At 36.4% G+C, this 16,072-nt stretch overlaps 2 long non-coding RNA genes across 3 annotated transcripts; one reads left to right on the top strand and one right to left on the bottom strand.

The window, feature by feature from the left end:
* Positions 1 to 4,531: 4,531 nt before the first annotated feature.
* LOC122025307 lies at positions 4,532 to 6,671 on the bottom strand. The gene is made up of 3 exons (XR_006123661.1): positions 6,541 to 6,671; positions 6,320 to 6,438; positions 4,532 to 4,587 (listed from the first exon to the last, which is right to left on the bottom strand). It is a non-coding gene; the product is annotated as an uncharacterized LOC122025307 (long non-coding RNA).
* A 2,074-nt stretch (positions 6,672 to 8,745) lies between these two features.
* LOC122025437 lies at positions 8,746 to 10,243 on the top strand. 2 transcript variants are annotated; one of them, XR_006123711.1, is made up of 3 exons: positions 8,746 to 9,278; positions 9,368 to 9,472; positions 10,183 to 10,243. It is a non-coding gene; the product is annotated as an uncharacterized LOC122025437 (long non-coding RNA). The 2 variants fall into 2 exon arrangements; XR_006123710.1 differs by lacking the exon at positions 10,183 to 10,243 and adding an exon at positions 9,561 to 9,633.
* Positions 10,244 to 16,072: the final 5,829 nt, after the last annotated feature.

Genomic DNA, 16,072 nt, shown 5'->3' with positions numbered 1-16,072 from the left:
AATTAATTTAACTTTATCACTATTTAAATTTGTTTTTTAGTGATTTTAAAATATGTTACAAATTAATTGAGTTTGCAATCCAAATTTGAAAATATGATTTGAGAATTAAAAGTTTGTAGATAATGAATTTGAATTTTGAAAAAAAAAATTTGATACTTTGACTTAAATTCATTAGTCTTTAGAGAACACAGATTTTTCAAATAATTTTCAAATTAAGTTTTAAAATATTTTTAAAATGGTTTTTCAAATAATTTTGAAATTAACTTTTAAAAGATTTTTAAATAATTTTGAAAGTAAGTTTTAAAAGATTTTTAAAATATTTTAATTTTCAAAATAAGTTTCAAAAGATTTTTCAATAATTTTGAAATTAAGTTTTAAAATGATTTTTGAAATAATTTTTCAAATAATTTTGAAATTAAGTTTTAAAATGATTTTTAGAAGATTTCGAAAATAAGTTTTAAAATATTTTGAAAATGATTTCTAAAAGATTTCTCAAATAATTTTGAAATTAAGTTTTAAAATGATTTTTAAAAGATTTTGAAAATAAGTTTTAAAAGATTTTTCTATAATTTAGAAATTAAGTTTTAAAATGATTTTTAAAAGATTTTGAAAATAAGTTTTAAAAGATTTTTCTATAATTTTGAAATTAAGTTTTAAAATGATTTTTAAAAGATTTTTCAATAATTTTGAAATTAAGTTTTAAAATGATTTTTAAAAGATTTCTAAAAGATTTTTAAATTACGTTTTAAAAGATTTTTCAAATATTTTTCAATAATTTTGAAATTAAGTTTTAAAATGATTTTTAAAAGATTTTGAAATTAAGTTTTAAAAGATTTTTAAATGATTTTTGAAATGATTTTTCAAATAATTTTGAAATTAAGTTTTAAAATAATTTTTAAAATAATTTTTAAAAGATTTTGAAAATAAGTTTTAAAATATTTTTCAATAATTAGGAAATTAAGTTTTAAAATGATTTTTAAAAGATTTTGAAAATAAGTTTTAAAAGATTTTTAGAAGATTTATCAATAATTTTGAAATTAAGTTTTAAAATGATTTTTAAAAGATTTTTCAATAATTTTGAAATTAAGTTTTAAAATGATTTTTAAAAGATTTAGAAAATTAGTTTTAAAAAATTTTAAAAAGATTTTTGAAATGATTTTTCAAATAATTTTGAAATATAGTTTTAAAATGATTTTTAAAATGATTTTTAAAATATTTTGAAAATAAATTTTAAAATATTTTTAAAATAATTTTGAAATTAAGTTTTAAAATGATTTTTAAAATGGTTTTCCAAATAATTTTGAAATTAACTTTTAAAAGATTTTTAAATAATTTTGAATGTAAGTTTTAAAATATTTTTCAATAATTTTCAAAATAAGTTTTAAAAGATTTTTAAAAGATTTTTCAATAATTTTGAAATTAAGTTTTAAAATGATTTTTAAAATGATTTTTGAAATGATTTTTCAAATAATTTTGAAATTAAGTTTTAAAAAGGTTTTTAAAATGATTTTTAGAAGATTTTGAAAATAAGTTTTAAAAGATTTTTAAAATGATTTTTAAAAGATTTCTCAAATAATTTTGAAATTAAGTTTTAAAATGATTTTTAAAAGATTTTGAGAATAAGTTTTAAAAGATTTTTAGAAGATTTTTCAATAATTTTGAAATTAAGTTTTAAAATGATTTTTAAAAGATTTTGAAAATAAGTTCTAAAATATTTTTAAAAGATTTTTCAATAATTTTGTAATTAAGTTTTAAAATGATTTTTAAAATGATTTTTAAAAGATTTTGAAAATATGTTTTAAAAGATTTTTAAAATATTTTTAAAAGATTTTTCAATAATTTTGAAATTAAGTTTTAAAATAATTTTTAAAATAATTTTGAAAGATTTTTAAATTACGTTTTAAAAGATTTTTCAATAATTTTGAAATTATGTTTTAAAATGATTTTTAAAAGATTTTGAAATTAAGTTTTAAAAGATTTTTAAAAGATTTTGAAATGATTTTTCAAATAATTTTGAAATTAAGTTTTAAAATGATTTTTAAAATAATTTTTAAAAGATTTTGAAAATAAGTTTTAAAAGACTTTTCAATAATTTTGAAATTAAGTTTTAAAATGATTTTTAAAAGATTTAGAAAATAAGTTTTTAAAGATTTTTAGATGATTTTTCAATAATTTTGAAATTAAGTTTTAAAATGATTTTTAAAAGATTTTGAAAATAAGTTTTAAAAGATTTTTAAAATATTTTCCAATAATTTTGGAATTAAGTTTTAAAATGATTTTTAAAATATTTTGAAAATAAGTTTTAAAAGATTTTTGAAATGATTTTTCAAATAATTTTGAAATTTAGTTTTAAAATAACTTTTAAAATGATTTTTAAAAGATTTTGAAAATAAGTTTTGAAAGATTTTTAAAAGAGTTTTCAATAATTTAAATTAATTTAATTTGATCAATTATTAATTTGATTTGATTAATTATTAATTTGATTTGATTAATTTAATTTAAACCTTAGTCATCTCACCTGATCTAAATTTCAAATCAGCGAATCATATAATTTTGTGAGATGAATTAGGTTCAATTATAGGGTTTGGTTTAACTTTGTGGTAGATTTAGGTTTAGCTTTGGGCTCAACAAATAGGCATTATTTGGATAAACTTCTGGGCTATGGTGAGCCACTTGGACATCATTAAAGTAACCATGCCTTCGAGGTTTTCCAAATAGTCCTATCCACTGAACTTAGTACCTAACCTTGGTCTAACTAATTAGGATCCATAAAGGCTAGCTTCGGTCAGTTCCACTTAGCCAAATACACCAGGTCGAAGTCATATCTTCCTAGACATGCATAGACTAAGCTTCCCTAACATACTATCATCCAATACTTCACTAATACCGTGGGTCAAGTTAAACTTAGCCCTTTTTATTCTAGTCCTAATTACCCTGCCGGGTTGGTTGCGTTCGATTACCCTGTCGGGTAGATTCCTTTTTGGAGGTGTCAACTATTCTGGAGCCTCCCCCTATATTATTGATAATTTTATTTAAATTATATAAATTAGATTTGAGTTATTTTTAAATTAAGTTTAGTAAGTAAAAGGTACTTGATTATAGCTTGGTTTGTCATGTTTAAGTTTTACTTTAGACTTATAACCCAAGTCTAGATTTTGTTGATTAGTTAAATTATTAACAATCTTTTTTAACTTATCTATTCTATCTTTTAAGATATTATTTTGTATTTCTAATTTTCTAAGAGTTAATTTCTTATTTTTATTTGAATTAATTCTATTTATTACATTATTAGCATGCATATCTAATTTTGAAGAGAAATCTATACTAGAGCAAGCAGGATTAGTTAACCTAGTGCAATCATGTGTTGCAAAAACTGGATTTTCATATAATGTAAATGTACTAACCTTGATTTCTCCCTCTGGATTCTTAGGTCTTCTTTCTGGGCATTGTCTTTTGCAGTGACCCATTTGTTTGCATTTGGAGCATTTAATGTGTTTCTTCCCTCTCCTGATCATTTTCTCCTTCTCCTCCGATTGTGTCGGTCGAGTCTTACGAGTGGGGTATTCGTTTCTATAGTGCCCTCTCTCCCTACACTTAAAACAGGTTATTAGAGATTTACAATTTGAATTTACAATTTTACCTTTTAGATCCAAGATAGGATCCTCCCCCTTGATTGTTGCCGTCTCGAATTCAGACTCAGATTTAGCAATTTCTTCTCTGGCCATTAGTGCTATGAAATTGGTCTGATCTGATTCTTCTGAGTCTGGTTCAGAGGTTGATTCCGGAAGGTCATGTTCGAATTCGAACTCTGGTTTATCTTGATCTTCTAACTCTGAAGGAATCTCATGAAGCTTGAGCAATTTCTCCCAAATCTCCTTAGCATTGTTGAATTTTCTGACTCGATCAAGTTCTGAATTTGTTAGGCCGCATAGGAGAGTCTATGTTTCTTTTGCATTTGCCTCGAATGTTCTTATGGTTTGTGAATCCCACTTGTCGCAAGTGATGGGTACACCTTCTTCGGTGGGGAGAATAAATCCAATATGGATTATAGTCCATATTTCTGCTTCGATCTTCAATTGATGCTCCATCTGATCTTTCCAGTATCTGAAGTCTTCACTGGAGAAAAGCTGTCACGCCCCAGGTAGTCCCTGTCCGAAGAAATTTCGGCAGCATCTCCCCTGTACGGCGGACAATATGAAGCTCAGTATACATATATCTCTATACCTCGGCCACACACGGCCGGAATAATACAATACAATTAAGAAACAACCCACGCAGTTTATATCAACATTCCACACAGATATAATATATGATCAATCCACGCAGTTTAATAAGGAAAGACAATATAGAACCTCGAAGATATATGTAAACAGCCTACTCCACTACAACGAAGAAAACAAATCCACGAAGTAATGAAAATACAACCGCAGCGGAAAACAAAAGTAGCAAACCCGAATGTTCAATGTAAAGTCCACAATACAAACCCACAATACAAGTATATAAGATGCAAAAGCAAAATAGAATCCGACAAAGAAAATCCTCGCGATAATGGGGCTAGCGACTGGAATCTCTCCTGACGGCCTCAACCTGAAAAATAGTAACAACGGGGCGAGTTCAAGAACTCAGCAGGTAATCCAATAGATATGTACAGCAACATATAACTACCAGTAATATCCTAGGGTACAGTCTCCTAAACCATAGGACCTACAGTACAGTCTCCTAACAATATAACAGGTATGCATAGCTGGATAAACTGTAATGAGTAACCAGAAGCATGTAATACAGTTTACAGCAAGAATAATAAGAAAATGCATAACTGAAATAAACTGTACTCACCTGCGAGGCTTGGGCGAATGACTATGGACATACACAGATAAAGATAGTCAGAACAAATACGCATGTATCCTGTATGCATGTCAATCATATGCAGTCACCCAAGTGCATCATCCAATATGCAACAATCACAATAAATGCAATCTGTGCATATGATGCGATATGACATGGTCACCCCTGACGCTAGTCAGCCGTCTCACACGCGATGGCGAGACCGAGTAGGTAGGGCTGTGACACCGTGCACTCTGTCATCACTACCCCTGATGAGTGACCGAGTGGACGGGATACTGTCGGAGTACACCTATCCTCCTACCTCAAACATAGTGAGGGAGCGTAACGCTCTCAACTCCCGGTACGCAATGACGGGGAGGGATCCCTGTCTGCTACCACGCTGCAGTCACACTACCCATGAGCGGACCAGCGGAGCACTACAGAGCAACTGTTATACACACCCTGGGTGCTATGCCACTACCCATGCAATGGTCACGTTGTGTGCAGGCCCGTGTAGCCGGCCGACGAGCTCAACAATAATGGAGTCGTCAATCGCCCAGCATGCAATCATGCAGGATGGTGCATGATGCTACAATATGTCATACCTGAACGTATCCTCCTCCATATGCGTAGGTGTCAAAAAGGTAAACGCAGATATATAACACATATATACACAACATGAATCCAACAATATATCACAAGTATCTCCAGCATCTAATCATGGGTAGATAAACACTATAAGTAACCATAACCACGAACACATATACACATGGCAAGAGATAAGAGTAAACCAGACTAATGTAAAGCATCTAACAGTAGAAGCATGTGATAGGTATCAACTAAACTACATCTAGGGGAATGATAAACTACCAATCACTAATAACCGCCTACAGATATCAAATAAACTATAACCGGGGAAGTGATAATCTACCAATCACTAGTAATCATATATAAACTATACATATCATAAGACAATATCGAAAAGATAAGTCAAAGGGTACCCGCCTCAAATAGAAGGTACAATCCCAAATCCGAAGTCAACGTCAAGACGTCTGTCTCGAATCAAAATCTTGTGTCAAACAACATATATATTTTATTTAGCTAAATCTAAATGAAATAGCTAAATAAAATTCCTAAAACTAAATTAGGGCAAACCCCTAATTAATATCATCTCAACCTACCTAATTTAAAATCCAACAGTTAATTAGGGTTTAGTTACCTAATCCCTAATCACCAATTAGATTAGAAATCCAATCTTAAATTAAATCCAATAGTTGACTAGGGTTAATTGTCTTAACCCTAATCATTCCATTAATTTAATCTAAGCAATTAAATCTAATCATCTAACACATGACCATGAAATCCAATTATCCCTAATTCAATATGATCTACATCTAAGATCAATTATCTAAAACAAAGAACAAAACCTACATTCAACTAATCAATCACACGAAACCTAATTCCTCTAGAACATGTATCAATCAATACACAATACCTCAAGCTCAGTCAACAAGAGGGCTGCCGGAAAGAGGTCCTGCCGGATGAGCTGCTAGAATCTACCTTTCTGCCCGGATGCAATTACTGACCACCAACCAAAACCCCACCGTACCTAACCTGCTGGATCACCCGGATCAAGAAGGAATCAAGCAAAGATCACATATCAACATGAAATGGTGATCTATGATCAAGCAACACATAATTCCAACTAGAACTCACCTTCAATTTGAGACCTCAATCAACAGCAAGGAGGTGGAGGTCCACTGATCCGATCAAGGGAAAACCTAGCATGAGTCTGATCCGATTCCTTCCCCTAAGCCAACAACACCTCCCTGATTCCAACCTCTCCAAATTTGTGACCTAATTCCACCGCCAAGAAGATGAGGATCGGTAAACAGAGAAGAAAACCGAAGCTCTAAAATCCACAGCTAGGTTTAATAGCTTACCTTCGAAACCCTAGGGCATCTTCAAGCCGGCGATCGAATCGGGGAAGAAAGGATCGGCAAAACAGAGAGGAAGGATCGGGGAAGGAAAGGCTCGGGGAAGACCTGAGAAGAAAGAAAGAAATCGGAACATGAAGGAGACCGGAGATGAAAGGCGTCGGCCGGACCTGAGCTCAATCCAACAGCGTCGAACAAGAACTAGGGCTCGGCAGGCATGCAGGCGTGAGCAGACACGATGCTATGCTGCGGCCCGGAAAGGAAAACGCCAGCCGGCCTAAGCTCAATCGGAGATGATGCCGGCAAGGAAATATCGCCGGAGCTAGAGCCTTGCTCCCGTCGCCATCGCCCGTCCGCGAGAGAGAACCGAGAAGGCAGAGAGGAGAGATCGGGGAAGACTCGGGTTCGGGCATTTGGGAAATAAAAAGAAAACGAAATGAAATTTATAATATAAACCATTCCTCACTTAAACGGGTATCCCAAACAGGCTTTATCCGTACCCGTAATTAATCCCCCTCAAAACTCATCGTACGAGCTCCGAAAAATTCTCAGAAAAATTCTAAAAATTCCGAAAAATTCTATAAGGCTATTTCTCAAATAACCCTATTAATTAATTTTTCCGAGATCTCACAAAAGCGGTGGATGAGTGGTGCTATAGCCTTCTTGGAGAGCCATTGAATCTTGCATGAAAAAGTGAACAAAAAACTTGTCCCAGGACTTAATTCTGGATTAGTAGTGTGGTAGAAGGATAGAAATAGAAATTCATGAATTTCCACAAAAAATAATAAAATATTAATAAAATACTATTAAAAATATTAAAAAATATTATTTCAAATTTTACCAAATTTGATATTTTATCAATACTAATAAATCGTGAAAAGATGAAAATGAATTTTTTGAAAATAATTTTGGAGGGAAAAAATGAAAGGCGTAACGGTAGGTTTTATTTTTACCCTATACGAACGAGAAAGCGACGAAAACAAATGGTCGAACGGTAGTTGTACCAATTCAGAGCAACCCCGCTCTGATACCAATTGTTGGATCGAGAAACGCTAGAGGGGGGGTGAATAGCGCTCGTGGCTTTCATGCTTTTCGAATTCGTAAAACTATCGAGTTCTAAAGCAGCAGAAATAAAAATGCACAAACACACAAGAGACACGAGAGGTTACTTCGTTCGGAGCCTATCTCGACTCCTACTCGAAGGCCCACACTCGTTGAGTGTTTACGTTGGGCAACAACTATATTCACGATAAGTATTACAAATTAAGTACAATTATAAACTGAATTGAACTTTATACCGACAACAATAAAGTCGAAACTGAGGCTCTGGGTCGTCGGGATGTCGTTGTAGTACTTCAGAATTGTTTCATTGGCAACACGTTGAAGAAGAGAAGCTTGGAATTCGTTGTTAAGAGCTGCTGGTCGAGACCCTCTTATAAAGGATATTCAAGGCGCCTCCATCAGGCTCCAAGGCGCCTTGAATCCCTAAGTTTTATCCCGGAAATGACTCTGCGATGAAGCTTTGACCGCTGCCTTTTATCCATCTCAAGGCGCCTTCATCACTGTCCAAGGCGCCTTAAACCACCGGTTCAAGGTGCCTTGAGCTTCCTTCAAAGCGCCTCCAACCCTTCTGGACAGCTGGTTTCAACTCGCACCCGAGGCGCCTCCAAGCTCCATGGAGGCGCCTCGGTACTATTCATCCGAGGCTATTCTTTGCACTTTGGTCCCTGCAAGTGTAAGATATCGTAAAAATAAATAATAAATATTATTGGACGGAAAATCTTATTGGATTTTTCCGGAGTTTTTAGAAATTTTCTGAGAATTTTTCGGAGCTCGTACGATGAGTTTTGAGGGGACGGATTCGGGGCTAGTTGGAGGCCTGTTTGGAATACCCTTAAAAAGGGAGTGGATTAATTTCATTTAATCTAAATTACCTAAGTATAAATTCTTTACCTAGGTTTAATTTCCGAACCATTCCCCTTCCTCCCGATTTCTTCCCCCTTCATGCGCGCGAGCTCTCTTCGTCCCGAGCCTCACCAGCGCCGGCGATTCTCCTCTCCTCTTCTCTCAGCGTCGCCGGCGCAGGGCAACCCTTGAGTGTTAAGGAGGGAAGTGGCAACCGATCTTCCTCTCTTCTTCCTTCCTTTCTCGCGCTGATGAACCCGACACCGACGGAGAGATTCTCCCCCGACAAACCTATTCTCACCAAGTCGCCTGAGGGAGAGCGCCGGATCTCAACGGTATCATCCATCTCTGGAGGACCGACCACCTTCTCGGCCTCTCGGCCATTCCTTACGCGCGATCGGCGGTGATCAAGTGGCTAGGGCACGACAAGGCTAGAGCCCGACGAGGGAGGGGAGATTCGAGCCCTAGTTGCCTCTTGTGGATGTCCAGTGCCTTCTCGTCATCGGATCTTGGATCAGGGAGGTCCACTTCACTGGATTCCAGTTCCTCCTTCTCATTGGTGTTGATTGGATGCTGATCCTAGAGTGGATGGACTGCCAAAGCATAATTTAGGTAAGGAAGTGTCAGGAAGTGCTGTGAATTCAAGGTTTCTCATGTAATTGGGTTTGTTTGTGATGTTCTTCCTGATGCTGGACTTGTAGGAGGCATCAGATCAGCTTCTTGGTGGATTCTTCGTGAGCATATCACTGCCCCTTCACTTCTTGCAGCTGTTGAGGTCTCGGTGGGAGGATTAGGGATCAATGGAGGTGAGTAAGGGCTATATTTGTTAGAGTTGCAGCAAAATAGATACTCTACATCTAGGTTCGGGGTTAATCTTGGAAAGAATTGGTGTAGTGGAGGCTCTTGGTGGCTGTTGGCAAGGGATTATGGTGCTGTGAGCTGTTGAATATGCTGCCAAACCTCAAGGTAAATGACTTCCATTTAGGTTTTTCTGTTGGATTCAGTAGTGTGTTGCTAAACCTGGTTCTTACAGGATGATAGGGTTTGTTTTGTTGAGATATGTTAGCAAGTATTGTTGCTTCCATGTGGATATTAGATTAGGGATGTGAGGTTGGAAACTATGGATATGAGTGAGAATCTAGAGGTGAATCATGTTGGAGTTTGTGATTGATTGAGGTTTGTATTGGGTGGAAATTTGTGGATATGATGATCGGTTGATGTAGAGTGTTATGTGATCATTCTTAGGATCATTGGATTGGTTGTTGGTTGGATTATCAGATGTGGTGGTTTGGTTAGTTGTAGATGATGATGTTAGGTTGTTGTGGATTTATGATGAGTTTGGATTAGTGAGTTTTGGATTGATTAATAGATTGTGGATTATGTTTGGATCTAGAAGGAGTTGAATTAAGGAATTAGATAAGTTACTTCGATTAGGGTTTTCCCTAATTAGATTGGGAAGTTTATTTAGCTATTTGCTACCTATGTAATTAGCTAAATATATATTATGTGATCATAGGACTTGGATTCGGGATGAGTGCCTCGACGCGGGATTATTTGGCACGATCGACAGATAAAGGCGGGTATTTCTTCCTTGCCTCTATGTAGATTTTATTGAGCTTAGTGCATGGTTTTATGTGATGGTTTAGGATGCTTTATCTTATATCGTGTTCGTTTGTTGCTTTCCTGCTTGATACCGATGCTTGACCCTTGTGATGATCTATTTAATTCTTATACAGTCTACACTTTGGATTATCTATACTCTGTGGTATTTGTGTACATGTAGAGTATGTATGGTAGGGGTTACTTCGTTGGTGGTATTCATATGAGGCTTGTCCATCCGTATGTCGTGTATACTTCTGTCCGGTGTGATGATTGGAGTTGTGTTGATTGTATGTCTGTGGTTTATACACGTATTTGATGTGTTTTTACTGGAGGATACATGTTGATTGTACACGTGGGGTTGTGTAGGTGTGTCTGTTGAGGTTATTGGAGATTTTTGGTTGACTATACATGTGTAGTTGTATACATATGTTCGGTGGGATATATGGAGGTATCATAATGATTATACTCATGTTGTGGGACACTTAGGTGGATTTAGAGTTGCATGGATGATGACGGTGTCCGTATCATGATTATATATATATATCATCATGTTCATCATTCATGGCATACTGACGACCATCGTCTCCCTTGTAGTTGAGAGGGTTGTCAGTCTTTTATAGCCGTCCATTCGGCCACTGATGGAGAGTGGTAGTTTGGAGTGGAGCTAGTCCTGTCGCGCTTACTCCGCCGCTCAGTGTGCTGTCAGCCTCGACCACTCTGGAGTAGTGAGTCTTGAGGGTACAGTTGTCAGAGGGCTAGAGATGTGAGTGGTCAGGGACCCTTGGCTATGTAGTTATATAACTACTTAGCTGACCGTCCGCTTCGGCCGCCTATAGCGGTGCTTGTACTGGAGGCTAGTACGGTTTGTCACGGACCCAAGCCTCTCGGCCATACAGGGGTCGTGGTGTCTAGAGAGGTGGCGGGGGTGACCATGGAGCATGCATGCACATTGGCATTTGATGCGCGGTGCATCTTTGGAGATATATTTGCATACATGCCTAGTAGATACTAGTTGCATGTGTTTGTGGTATGTTGCATTTGTTTGCGATATGACTGTTGCATATGGTTGTCATGCTGCATACATGTCATTTATTTTACATGTATATGCAGTCGTATTTATATTGCACAGGTGTCACGGGTATGCCTGTTGCAGATCTAGTGAGTTTATTGATCTTTGTACCTTGCGTCGATTTCGGATTGGGTATGTATCTGTCCTTATGTTAGTTGTGGTTTGTACAGTTTATATGTCAGGTTATTATGTCAGGTATGTTCAGATGCATTGATTATGATAGTATGATCATGTTCTTTATTCCCTACTGAGACTGTATACTTGTGATCTCCATGTTGTTTATGGACCATGCACTATCTTGTCTATTACCCGCTGAGTTACCTATACTCACCACCGCATTTGTACATTTATGTTTTCAGGTAGCAGGTAGATGGTTGGTGTGTCGCTTGGAGTATCCTGTCTGCCGGGTCCTACGTCACATCCGAAGACCGTGCTTATTTTCTTTTGTATATTCTTTTCTTATTTTTTTGGCATTGTATTTGTGTATAGCCATGTGACTATCCTATGGTTTTGGTGTTGTATTTGTGTTTAAGCCGTGCCGGCATGCATTGTATTTATTTGTGTTGTGTGGGCTTTCCTTCGTTTTTCCGCTGTATTTTGGTACAGCCGTGTGGGCTGTTATATATATAACTGTGTGGTTGTGATTGTTTCATTCCAGCCGTGTGGGCTGTTATTATAACTGCGTGGTTGTGTATATAAATATTCCAGCCGCATGTGGCTGATGTATTTTGCTTGTAGTGATGCTTTAGATTGTCACCGGTACAGGGGAGATGTTGCCGGATTTTTGTCTGGCAGAGACTCCTTTGGGGGCGTGACAGCAAGATACATTAATCCCAAATATACCCTGCAGCATAAAGTTAGCACATAAAACATAATAATATAAGTGAACGACAATCATCAGACTGTCCGAGTCTGACTTCGGGTTTCCGACTGGAAACCCTAGGTCGACACGACGCCTACTGTTCCCTCTGCGGGTAATGCGTCCTCACCTACTCCCCTCAGGAGAGATTACCTGATGTCAGTCCGGTCCTCCAGACCGACTGGACTTTTTGCCTAGGGTTACCATCCCCTAGGACTTAGGGTTTGTAACACCCACGAAAATGGCAAGCTATGCCTAGAAGTATTTTTTTTAAATAAAAGAAAGAAAGAGAAAAAGGGAAAAATAGAAACCAAAACAAAAAGAGGTGAGGTCAAGGATTGAACCTTGAACCTCCCACAAATGATAGAATTAAATTGGTGTATGATAACCACTAGAAACATGAATGATATGTAAATAGAAAAGAATAGAAACATTAGTTAAAGGTGAGAGGATGGTTAAATAAAGGAACAAGAGAAAACCAAGTAGCTTACTTTCTCTTCCTCTTGATTAAGAGAAGAAGCAAGCAAAAGACAAGTTGCTTGCTTCCCTTCTTCTCTCTATTTGCGTGGGAATTAAAAGAGAGAAGTAAATAGGAGGGCTAAGGGGGATGAATGAAGGTATGTTCATTACAAAGGAAATAAAAAGGATGAAAAGAAGGAAAGACAAGTGATTAATCTTTTTCCTTCTTCTTCCTCCTTCCTTCTCCTTCTTCATTCTTCACCGAAACCAAAGGCTCTCCCCCTCCTCATTTCCAAAAGCTAAGCTAAGGTTCCTCTCCAAGAAAACTAATTTACAAGAAGGAGCCTTCAAGGTCTACCCCTTCCCAAGCAAGAGAAATCAAAGGGAGTGCTAGAAGAAGAAGCTCTCTTCTTCCTCTTCGCCTAGAGTATCTTTCTTTAAGAAAAACCACAAGTGAAAGGATGTAAGTATCCCCTCACCTGTGGTACAAGTTGCTTTTGTTTTATAAAGGAGTAGAATGCTTAAAATCTAAAGTAACAAGTTGGAACTTTCGGCCAAGTATAAAATAAAAGGAGTTGTTGGGTAGACCAAGATCTAAATAAAGCATGGCCATTATGATCTTATGATAAGTACCCTAGTATAAGAAGCTAGTAAATGTTTTCATGTTGAATGTTTGACTTAAAACCTAGATTTTTAAATATGAATTTTCGGCCAAGAATAGATGAAGGATCTAGGGAAGCTTAAAACCTAAACTAACCATGTTTACTACATCATTATGATATGTATGCTATGTTAAGGGATTGGGTTGGTTTTTCTTATACTTGAAAGTTGTTAAAGTTAGCTTTCCCTTCATGTATGTTTCGGCCAAGAACTAAACTAGGGCTTAGAGAAGCTAGAAATTTAACTTAACATGCTCATGTATCTCTTGATAATGTGATATGAATGTAGTTAGGTGTTCATGCTTTTATGTTGTTTTAAAGTTGGCTTTCTCCTTAGGTATGTTTCGGCCAAGAACAAAAACTAGGGCTTAGACAAGCTAAAAAGTTAACTTAGCATGCTCATGTATCTCTTGATAATATGATATGAATTTAGCTAGGTGATCATGCTTATATGTTGATTGAAAACCTAGTTTCCCTTCATGTGTATTTCGGCCAAGACCAAAATTAGGGTTTTAAGGAAGCTAAAGGATAACCTAGCATGCTCATGTATCTCTTGATAATATGATATGAATTTAGCTAGGTGATCATGCTTATATGTTGATTAAAAACCTAGTTTCCCTACATGTGTATTTCGGCCAAGACCAAAATTAGGGTTTTAAGGAAGCTAAAGGATAACCTAGCATGCTCATGTATCTCTTGATAATATGATATGAATTTAGCTAGGTGATCATGCTTATATGTTGATTGAAAACCTAGTTTCCTCTTCATGTGAGTTTCGGCCAAGAACAAAACTAAGGCTTAGACAAGCTAAAAAGTTAACCTAGCATGCTCATGTATCTCTTAATAATATGATATGAATTTAGCTAGGTGATCATGCTTATATGTTGATTGAAAACCTAGTTTCGTCTTCATGTGTGTTTCGGCCAAGAACAAAAACTAAGGCTTAGACAAGCTAAAAAGTTAACCTAGCATGCTCATGTATCTCTTGATAATATGATATGAATTTAGCTAGATGATTATGCTTACATGTTGATTAAAAACCTAGTTTCCTTTTCATGTATGTTTCAGCCAAGAACAAAAACTAGGGCTTAGAGAAGCTAAAAAATTAACTTAGCATGCTCATGTATCTCCTAATAATATGATATGAACTTATCTAGGAGTTTACACTTGCATGTAGCCCATAGCTTGAATTTTCTCCTTATGGGTGGTTCGGCCATTATGAGTTAAAAGCTTAGATATGTCTCACATGATGCATTATGAATTAGGAAATGTTATTTATGAATGCTATGCATGTTTATGATATGATAAATGACATGTGGATTATGTATGCTTATGATCCATGCATATGCTTTATGCCCAATTATGCATGTTTATGATATGATAGATGACATGATGATTATGTATGCTTATGATCCATGTATGTGTTGTGTGTTGGTGCGGGTAGCACTAACGGTCTAACCTAAGTTTTGATGAATGATAAATAGGTTAAGTTAGTTTTGTTGTTGTCTGACACTTTGATCGAGTGTGCAGGAGAAGTCCAGACGGGTCGACGGGCTTACCAGATGTCTAGCACGAAGTCCAGCTAGGTTGACGGGCTGACCGGATAGCTGGCGAGAAGTCCAAGCGGGTCGACGGGCTGACCAGACGCTTGGCGAGAAGTCCAGACGGGTCGACGGGCTGACCAGACGTCTGGCAGGTAAGTGAGGTAAGTCACTGGAGGGGAGTGTCTGCGAGGACGCGTTCCCGGGAAGGGAACATTAGGCGTCGATCCGGCTTAGATCCATTTTGGATATCTAAGTCGAGATCGTGACTAGATTCCGGTCTCGGAAAGACGGAATCTAAGTCATACTATTTGTGCTAATTCATACTATTATAGAATGTGCTAACAATCTATGTTGCAGGTTATATATTACCTCGGACTAACTTTGTTTTGCAGGAAAAGGGAGTTTTCTGGAACAAGGTGGTCCGGGCGCCCGGAGGTCCGGGCGCCCGGAAGGCAAATTATATCCAGCCAAGTCGTCGCCACGTGGAGCATCACGGTTTGAGCAGCTATGTCACATTCCAGGCGCCCGGAAGGAATCCGGGCGCCCGGAGCAACATATAAAAGAAGCCCCAGGCAGGAGCTTCAAAAAAGAACAATCAATCTGAGAACTCTTCTACTGCTGGTTTTGCTGCTCTACATTCCTGCGACGCTGATAAAGCTCCGACAAAGTGCTCATTCGGTTTTTAGTTTACTTCTTTGTCGGTATTACTTTGTTTCATTAGCATTTTCTGTGTTCATCTTGTAACTATATTCGAATTGCTAGTGATTGCCCAACGAAAGTGGTCAAGGACCACGGGCCTTCGAGTAGGAGTCGTCACAGGCTCCGAACGAAGTAAAAAACAACTGTGTTCATTTACTTTTCCACTGCGTATTTATACTCTTGTTTTTCGAATTGATATTCACCCCCCCCTCTATCGAATCTAACGGTCCTACAAGTGGTATCAGAGCAGGTACCGCTCTGATTTGGTGCAACCACCAATCAGACTGGGGGTGAAATTTTTTGTTTTCAGTTCGACGTTAAATTCTAAAACTGGTGTATCTTTACTTTAATATTTTTTTTTCTTAATTAATCTAAATTGGTACAACACGAATCTAGATTTTTACTACTATTTTTTTCTCTTCCCGCACTACTAATCCAAGACCAAGTCTTGGGATTTTTTTTCTCTTCTCTTTTGCACAGGACTAAAATGTCTCAGACAGAAGGATTCAGCACAG

Source organism: Zingiber officinale, chromosome 9B (genome assembly GCF_018446385.1).
Source record: "Zingiber officinale cultivar Zhangliang chromosome 9B, Zo_v1.1, whole genome shotgun sequence".
In the NCBI taxonomy this organism is placed as follows: domain Eukaryota; kingdom Viridiplantae; phylum Streptophyta; class Magnoliopsida; order Zingiberales; family Zingiberaceae; genus Zingiber; species Zingiber officinale.
This window is presented reverse-complemented; position numbering and strand designations above follow the sequence as displayed.